Source organism: Fukomys damarensis, unplaced genomic scaffold, assembly GCF_012274545.1.
Source record: "Fukomys damarensis isolate Sample0158 unplaced genomic scaffold, DMR_v1.0_HiC HiC_scaffold_36, whole genome shotgun sequence".
Classification (NCBI taxonomy): domain Eukaryota; kingdom Metazoa; phylum Chordata; class Mammalia; order Rodentia; family Bathyergidae; genus Fukomys; species Fukomys damarensis.
The window spans coordinates 25,180,989-25,190,871 of record NW_022900948.1 but is presented as its reverse complement, the minus strand read 5'-3'; positions in this window follow the sequence as shown (position 1 = coordinate 25,190,871).

The following is a 9,883-nucleotide window of genomic DNA, read 5'->3' as shown; positions in this document are numbered from 1 at the left end:
TCAGGAGTGTGGTTGTGCTTAGAACCTATTTATCTATAAAAGGCTTTTAAAAAGATTTTATGGTTTCTCCTCTTTCTTATGAAAAATGCATCTATTACATATGCCTTCTGTTTTCATTGATATTTCTTACATGAAGACTTGGGGAGAAACAGATAAGAGGGGCTCGGCACCTTAAGGGAGCACTGATATCTTCCGTTATTATTACCAAATCCAGGGTCTTTTCTTAGAATATAGATAGCCTACACAAGAGTCAGTGACAGATCTAGATTATTCAGTAAACTTGAACAATCTTTTGTGCAATTTTTCTAAATACCTTAACCAAAGTAGTGAAGACGTAGAGAAGATAATATCTTCACCCAAAAAACCCCAGATTCTGACCTTTGTGTCTGAAGTTTTTTCTGGACACTGGTGTGGAAAACATCAATAGTTAAAGCAAAATCATCCACTAATAATTAAGAAAATTCAGTAAACACTACTCTGATTCCAGGGCCATCAAGCAACTTTCTCATACTTTGCCTTTTTAGATAGAAGAACTAACTGTAGGTAAAATGGGCTCTAAGGCAAAAACAGCACCTATCCTGTTTGATAATATATTTCAAAACATAGTCACACAATGGTGAAATATAGTGGTATTTAAAGTTATTATTTTAAAATTATTTTAAACAGAAAAATAAACTTACAAAACAGAGTCAAGCAAAGAAAATCCTACTCCTTCCCAATTGCAGGATATTTAACATCCATCAGAAAATTACAATGGACTCTGGCTGAGACAAGTGGGTTGGCCGTACTGGCATACGTAGTCAGGGTGAATAGTGATGGTGTTGGCCAGTTTTCCCACTGGTGGGACAAAATACCTGACACAACTTAAAGGAGGAGCAGTTTATTTTAGCTTGGTTGGATCCAAGCTGGAAATGTCATGGAGAACGAGCGTGGTGGAGGAAAGCCACTTGGCTCGTAGTGGTCAGAAGCAGAGACAGACAAAGGGACCAGAAACAAGAATATACTCATCTGGGTCAAACCACCTGTTAGACCCCAACTCCTAAAACCATATCTGTCTATGAACTCATCAGTGGATGAAACCACTGATGAGTAAGGTGGCCCCATAGTCCAATCCCCTTCCAAAAGCCCCTCCTGTGAACACATGAGAATTCTGAGGCACATTTCAATTCTAAAACATAGTGCTGGTGTCACCTCCACTATATTCTATGTTTCCTCAGAATTAGATGTGTAAAAGGTTTTTCAACTTAAGTCATATCTTTTACCTTTGTTGATATGCTTTTTAAGATTACACGCCGAAATTTTTGCAAACACCGTTACTTGCATCCATTGCATGAATTTTACTTTTGTATTTGCTGCAGAACTATAGTCTATTATTCTGTGATACATTGGCTAATTCATCAGCTACTGCTACTCACGTGTTCAGCTTCTACTAAAACATAATCTCTGTGGACTCTGGGAGTCTAAAGATAAGGAATACTGTGGTCACTCTGCAGAAAGTTCACACTCCAAAGATGATGGACTTTGTCCTTTGTATTATTTAATGTTCTTTATATAAAGTCCCAAGCCAGGTGTTAATTTAAAAATGCACAGAAGAAATGAACAGATTTCTAGATACTTATGAATTACCAAAGTTGAACGAAGAAGATAAAAACATTTTAAACACCCCAATCACAATCAGTGAAATTGAAAATGTAATTAAAAACTTACCAACAAAGAAAAGCCCAGGCCCTGATGGATTCACTGCTGAATTTTACAAGACATTTAGAGAAGAACTACTACCATTACTCTTCAAACTTTTCAATGAAATTGAAAGGGAAACTATACTTTCAAATTCATTCCTGGAAGCAAGTATCACTTTGATTCCCAAACCAGGGAAAGATACAACTAAAAAGGAGAACTACAGACCAATCTCCTTAATGAATGTAGATGCAAAAATCCTTAATAAGATACTAGCAAACAGAATACAGAGGATTATTAAGAAGATCATCCATCCTGACCAAGTCGGATTTATTCCAGAGATGCAAGGGTGGTTCAACATACGAAAGTCAGTGAATGTAATACATTATATTAACAAAGTCAAGGACAAAAACCATATGATCCTCTCAATAGATGCAGAAAAAGCATTTGATAAAATTCAACACCCATTCATGATAAAAACCCTGCAAAAAATTGGAATAGATGGTCTATACCTCAATTTAATAAAGGCTATTTATGAAAAACCATCAGCCAACATCATATTGAATGGCCAAAAACTGAAAACCTTCATGTTAAAATCAGGAACAAGACAAGGATGCCCACTATCGCCACTTCTCTTCAATATAGTTCTGGAAACATTAGCCACAGCAATTAGACAAGAGAAAGAAATTAAAGCAATAAAGATAGGAAAGGAAGAAGTTAAACTATCATTATTTGCTGATGATATGATACTCTACATTGAAGATCCAAAAAACTCCACCAAAAAACTTCTAGACTTAATTGACAGATTCAGTAAAGTATCTGGATACAAGGTGAATACCCAAAAATCAATAGCCTTTCTATACACAAATAACAGACAGACAGAAAGAGAAATAAGGGAAAAAATTCCTTTTACAATAGCATCCAAAAAAATGAAGTATCTAGGAATCAATCTAACAAAAGAAACAAAAGATCTCTACACTGAAAACTACAGCACTCTGAAAAAAGAAATCGAAGAGGATATAAAAAAATGGAAAGATATCCCCTGCTCCTGGGTAGGAAGAATCAACATAGTGAAAATGGCCATACTACCGAAACTGCTATATACATTCAATGCAATGCCAATTGAAATTCCAACACTATATTTCACAGAACTAGAAAAAAGAATCCAAAAATTCATTTGGAACCACAAGAGACCTAGAATAGCAAAAGCCATTATAGGCAACAGTCACATGGCACCAGGTGTAACAATTCCCAATTTGAAACTATACTACAAAGCCACTGTGATAAAATCAGCATGGTACTGGCAAAGAAATAGGCCTGAGGATCAATGGAACAGACTGGAAGACACAAAAACAAATGCAGATGTACTCAGCTACCTCATCTTCGACAAAGGAGCTCACCATCCTCAGTGGAGGAAAGATAGCCTCTTTAATAAATGGTGTTGGAAAAACTGGATATCAACCTGTCACAGATTAAAATTAGACCCTTATCTTTCGCCATGCACTAAATTAAAATCCAAATGGATTAAAGATCTAAATATTAAAACAGAAACATTAAACTTGCTGGAAAGTAAGTTAGGCAGAACTCTGGAAGACATTGGTATAGGAAAAGACTTTATGAACAAATCCTCAGTAGCACGGGAACTAGCAGAAAGAATCAACAACTGGGATCTCATCTTACTAAAAAGCTTCTGTACTTCAAAAGAAACCATTAGCAGAACTAAGAGACAATCTACAATGTGGGAAAAAATTTTTACCAGCTGTACCTCAGACAAAGGACTATTATCAAGGATATATAAAGAACTCAAAACAATCAGTCCCCCCAAATATAAAGACCCGATCCAAAAATGGGCATCCGAAATGAACAGACATTTCTCATACAAAGAAGTGAAAGCAGCAAGAAAATATATGAAAAAATGTTCCACATCACTGGTCATTCGAGAGATGCAGATGAAAACAACACTGAGATTCCACCTCACCCCACAAAGAATGGCTGCTATCAAGAAATCACACAATAACAAATGTTGGCGGGGTTGTGGGGAGAAAGGAACCCTCCTCCATTGTTGGTGGGAGTGCAGACTAGTGCAACCACTATGGAAATCAATATGGAGATACCTCAAAGAGCTTGGACTGGAGGTTCCATTTGACCCAGCCATCCCTCTGCTGGGTATCTTTCCAAGAGAACTAAAAGAATCATATCACAGAGAAGTATGTGCACCCATGTTTATAGCGGCACAGTTTGTAATAGCTAAATCTTGGAAACAGCCTATTTGCCCATCCGTTGGAAACTGGATAAAGAAGTTGTGGTTTTTCTTAAAATGGAATATTACTCAGCCATAAAGAACGAGAAATTAGATTCATTCATAGGAAATTGGATACATATTGAAGATATACTCCTAAGTGAAATAAATAAGTCACACATGTGTAAATACCAAATAATTTCCCTGGTGTGAATAATCTGTAACAATGCATAAGATTCTAATAAGATTACTGACATTTAGAAATGGGAAGAAAGGAGCTAAAGGTGTAGGGAAGGTGTGATGGGTAGGGGAAGAACAAAAAGGGAAAAGAAAAAAAAATGTGAGAGAATGAAAAGAGGAAAATAAAGTGTTTGTAGATGGGGAGGGGAGGAGGGAATTAAGGGAGGGCAGAGGTAAGGGGAAAAAATGAGAATCAAGACTTGCCATGTAGAGGTACATGATCCCAACAATGAATGTAACTGTACTGTATCCCTAAAATGTACCAATAAACTTAATAAAATAAAAAAAAATGCAGCCAGAGAGAAAAGGGAAAAGAAAACCTCAGCCAATTAGAGCTACAATAATCCCTCCAAGCAAAGATTCATATTCTTTAAGCAGATTTACAGTTTTTGCTGCTCAAATAATAAGATTTATTGAATTTTACACCCTGTATTTGCCATGACTAGAAAACTCAGAGCCCAAGAGGATGCTCCACCACTGAGGAGAAATATATTATCAGTGAAAGTTCCCAGTCTTTATTTTTCACTTTCTTTGACTCTACTTTACCATTTATTTCTTAGTGAATTTCCATGTGCCTGGCTTTTAGTGATAATTGACGCAAATCATTTTTAGATACAGGCTAAAGAGATCTGAATATATTATATGCATTTTTTTAATGAACAAGGTTTGATTTATGCTATTTGTTCACCCCAAGTAAAAGAAATTCCAGTTTTGATATGTACGAAATTGTAACTCCCCTTGTTCATTAATACCTTCTTTTCTGACCTGCTGTCTTTCTTTTTCTGCGTTGTTTTGATGAGCTTATGAATGTATTGACTTGAAAATATTGAAATTAATATTCTCAATATTAATGAGCTCATGGGTTCATCTGTAGTAATATAATTAGGGCTCTGGGATTATTGGCCCTACCATATGAAGAGAAAGCTGATGTTTATTCCATTTTAAAAATAAATCCGAAGTAGGGAAAACCTTAAGAATAATGAGTTTTTCTGACTCTTATTTGTCTCTTTCTGCAGGGCATCACACAAAACATCACAAACTTCTGAGGAAGTGCTCAGAAGAGTTACCTGAGTAAACGGATGCACGAATGAGCAACTGGATAACTTTGTCCCTTTGCTTACAAGTGTACTTGGTTTTAAAGTCTTATACTTTCTGAATAATTTATAATAATTACATGCTGCCAAAGCACACAATGAAAGTTGAAAACAGTTTGGACATTTTTATAATCTGGGTACATGTCTATAGGTAGGAAAATAGTGTGTGTGTGTGTGTGTGTGTGCATGTGCCTGCCTATATATCACACAATTGCATGCTTTTTCTTGGACTTAGGCAGGCTACTTTCTATGTCGATGCTGCTAGAGATGAAACAAGACCACCTCGGATAAACCCCTGTTCTTTCCTTACTAAGCCTCTGTGGCTTATTCCTGAGGTTCCTCCTTCTGGGCGGAAGCAGCCTGGTGAAGAAGCAGAGGCACAGCGATTGATGCCATACATTGGGTGAGTCCTGGCTTTGTTCCACCCTCACCATGAGTGTCTTTTCCTTAGGGTGACTTCCAGAAAGTGACACCAATTATTCGGTCAACTTTTGAAAGCAGTTTTAAGATGCTTGATGCAGATTAATGACTTGCTGTCTAGAGGGTCTGGACCACGTTGCACCTTGAGGCCAGAAGGACATGTGCTTGCTAGTATTCCCAAAGGCCTGCTGATACACACCATGGAGCAGGGAGAGTACCCAAAGATGCCTTTGCAATGATAAAGCTGCTGGCCTGCTATCTGAAGCCTGGTCTCTGCCCTGCTCTGCCCTGTGTACCTCTGGGCTAATGCACGTGTTTCTCTCTCTCTCTCTCTCTCTCTCTCTCTCTCTCTCTCTCTCTCTCTGTGTGTGTGTGTGTGTGTGTGTGTGTGTGTGTGTGTGTTTCAATTTGAGTTGGGAGAAGAGTAGGTGATCTGGTAGGCATTTTCAGCTCTAATTGTCCTTGGCATTTTGGGAGAATATAAAACTTCAGGCAACAGGTGGCTCAGAACGTAAAAACATTTTACTATCATGTCTGTAACTGTATGTAAAAAGCAGTTGGGAAGTTGTGTTTTAGAGATAAATTTGGGTTTAAAACTATTTTTCCTATTTACTATATGGGAACTCTTGAAAAATCATTTCTTCTTTCTGAGTTCTATGTATAGAAAACACGGCATATAGTGGGAGATCCGTAAACAGTAGCACCTTTTACAAAAGACAGAACATTTCTTACCTTCTTTCCTCTCTTGAGTGAAGAATGTAGATGGGGAGGGGAGGAGGGGGTGAAGGGAGGGCAGAGGTAAGGGGAAAAAAATGAGAATCAAGACTTGCCATGTAAAGGTACATGATCCCAACAATGAATGTAACTGTACTGTATCCCTAAATGTACCAATAAACTCAATAAAAAAAAAAAAAAGAATAGTGGGGTTCCTCTAGGCACACATAAGTGAATGTTCAAGGAGCTGAGCACCCAGAGACTAAGGGATTCTGGTTACTGTTTTTTTCAAGGCACCTACAGCTTCCAGAATCTTTCATCTCACTTCCCAGCCTTGAGAACTGTCTACCTAAGTCCACGTGTTTTCAGGTTTAAAGTGAGTTTGAAGGTTCCGTGGTAACCCATGGTGTTAACTAGAGGCACCGTTGCATGGATACAAATCCGTGCCTGACATCACAGTTTGTCCTCAGTGGCTTTGATGTTGCAAAGATTTACTAATGGCTCTGTCAGTTCAGGGAGCTCTTTGAGCCAAATGCTGATTGATTAAATGATGAATTCATTCTGTAGGTTTGCATGTGTTCCCCACACATTTTCATGGTGTACTTCCTTGGGTGATAGAGTTCAGAGATGAATGAGTGTTAATCCCTGCTATTTGGAGTTCCCAGGCTAGTAGGTAGGAGGTCCAGGTAAACAAATAATTACATACAGTGTGATAAGTCCCATAATATAGGTGTATTCAGTGGCCTTAGAGGATATAAGGAAGGGAGTGGTTCATAGGAAGGGGAATAGAGGTTGAGACAGGCTTCTCGCAGGATGTGATATTTAAGCTAGGTCTTGAAATATGAATAGAAATGTACTAAGCAAATGATAAAAAGAGATGTTCTAATAGAAGAAATGTTGGAGCAAAGGCATAGAGCTTAAATATACTTTATTTGTGTGGAAATCAGACAGGAAATTTGGTAAAAATAAGACAAATAATGTGAATAAGGTCTAGATTATAAAGGTCTTTTAATGACAGATTAAGAGATTTGGAAACCATATTATAGATTTACAATGTCTATTATGGTAGCAACTAGATATGTGTGGCTTTTTACATATAAATTAATTAAAACTACAGTCCTCTACTCTACCAACTGAGCTACTGAAAGTGATTAAATATTTACAATGTCTATTATGGTAGCAACTAGATATGTGTGGCTTTTTACATATAAATTAATTAAAACTACAGTCCTCTACTCTACCAACTGAGCTACTGAAGGAGGTATTAAATCAATTAAAACTAAAAATTCAGATCCTTGGAATATGAACTATATTTCCTTTTTTTGTTTGTTTGTTTTTGTTTTGTTCTGGGGATCAAACTGGGGCCCTTGTGCTTGCAAGGCAGGCAGTGGAACTACTGAGCTAAATCATGAACTATATTTTCAATGTACAATCACTATATGTTGCCATGTTGGACAGAGCAGGTACCATCTACACCACTGCAAAAAATTCCATGGGCAGAGCCTTTGTAACATAGAGTAAGTGATGGGTTTTTGGAGATCATGGACAGATTTGTTTGCAATGTGTAGAATGGATTGAGGGTGGATAAAAGCAGAGGCAGGGAAGCAGTGAGAAGGGTATTGCCACACTCTCAATGAGACACAAGGAAGACTGGAATTGTTACTAGTCAGGAGGGAACCAAGACAATCTTGGAACAAAAAAGTATCAAGACCACCTGCCTCACAAGTGCAAGGACCGAGTTCAATCCCTGGTACCAAAGACAAAAACACAAACAAAAAAAGTATCAAGAGACCAAAGCCTTTGCCATTTGGAATTTGATGGGAGTTGAAGAACTCAATCACTTGTGTCCTCACGAAGCCTTAACCTCCAAGCTTCTGCTTGGCTCCAGGCACCCAAGCAAACTCCCAGGAGCCTGTGAGCTCTCTGCAGTCTGCTTTGCCTCTGCTTGCCTCTGTTTTGTCATCCCACTGGTTCTGAACCAGATGAGTATCTTGTTTGGCCCCTTCTCCACCCATGGCAGCTGAAGTTTGGAGCAGGATTTTATGACTGACCCACCTGTCTGTTGTGCTCTGACTGTCTGAGTTCCATGGTTATAATGTAGTGATGGATATTTCTGAAAGGCAGAGGCAGACTGAAAGATAAGTTGTGGTTCCTTGTTGCTTCCTTTCCTGATTAGGATCTTTGCGAAACATAAACAAATTACTTCCACTCACAGTCGACAGGAGGAAGGGCTGTACTCTGCGGGGGAAGTTGCTGAGGACACTGTGGTGAGGAATGTAGACTATTTCTCCTGGGAATGCAAAGATGTCCTCAGAGACAGCCATGGTGGTGCTGTGGGTAGTTTACTCACATTCCCGGAAACAGGGCCTCAATATGGACTGTTCAGAACCTGTCACCTTCTTACACACATTTGCTGTCTTGTGTCTCTCCCTCCCTTCTCTGTCCAGCAAGGAATATTGAAGAACACACAGGAGAAATGCAACCTCCAGAAAAGAAAGAAATTCTCTGATGGTGATTCTTTGCTTTCCTTAAGTCCTACTAACTTGCATGGCCTATTTCAAGCACCAGCTGCCCTGCAAAACCTTCAGATCCCTAATCCTCACACAAATTATTTATACAAACCTTTGTTTGATGCATATCAACTGCAACTGAATGCTGATGTCCTTGTGTGTCTCTCTGCATAAGGAGTTTTTCTGAGCTGGGTTTGGGCTATGTCATATTTGAATCTAATGGACTTCCTTAAATTCCATTGTCTCCATTTTATCCAGGGAAGGGCAAACCAGGGAAACTCTTGGAAAAAGTTACATAAGCATCTTAGGGAAAATATGTATTGATTATGTATGTTTTTGTTTTACCATCCATCTATACCTTCATGCATCCATTTTTTATTCATGCATCTGGTGAGTTCTCACAGATAAAGAGTTTGGAAACTAGTAGCAGAGGTAAAGCTTTAAGAAAACAACAGTCTATTGCAGGAGTGGCTGTTAGAGAGATGTACCAAATACAAGTGAAGGTAACCGAAGAGAAACACTCTGTTAAATGAAGAGTGTGGACTCTAAACTTCCTGGCTCTGTAATTAGTAGGTGAGGGTGTTGGGCTTCTCATCTCTGTAAGCTTCAGTGTCATTATCTATAAATTGGACACTGTTCGAAGGGAAATATGAAAACGTTTACAAAAGTTGAGGTGTAATGTCTGGAATAGAGTAATCGTTCATCAATGCTATTTTCCAGACCATTAACTTGGTCCACCTAAGTGATCAGGACAATTTTCAACTTCTCTGCATGGGTAGACAAACCCAAGGTACTAAAGAGACAAATCAGGATATTCAGATGTCACTGATAAGTATTTTAGACAATCCAGCCTTTGACCAGATGTGTGTCTGATGTACATTCTCTTCCTCCTGGAGAAGATCAAACAACATGAGTCTGTTTCTATTTTTACTTTCTTATAAGACAGAAAACTGAACAACCAGACAATGAAATGTAATTTTTGGAGCTAA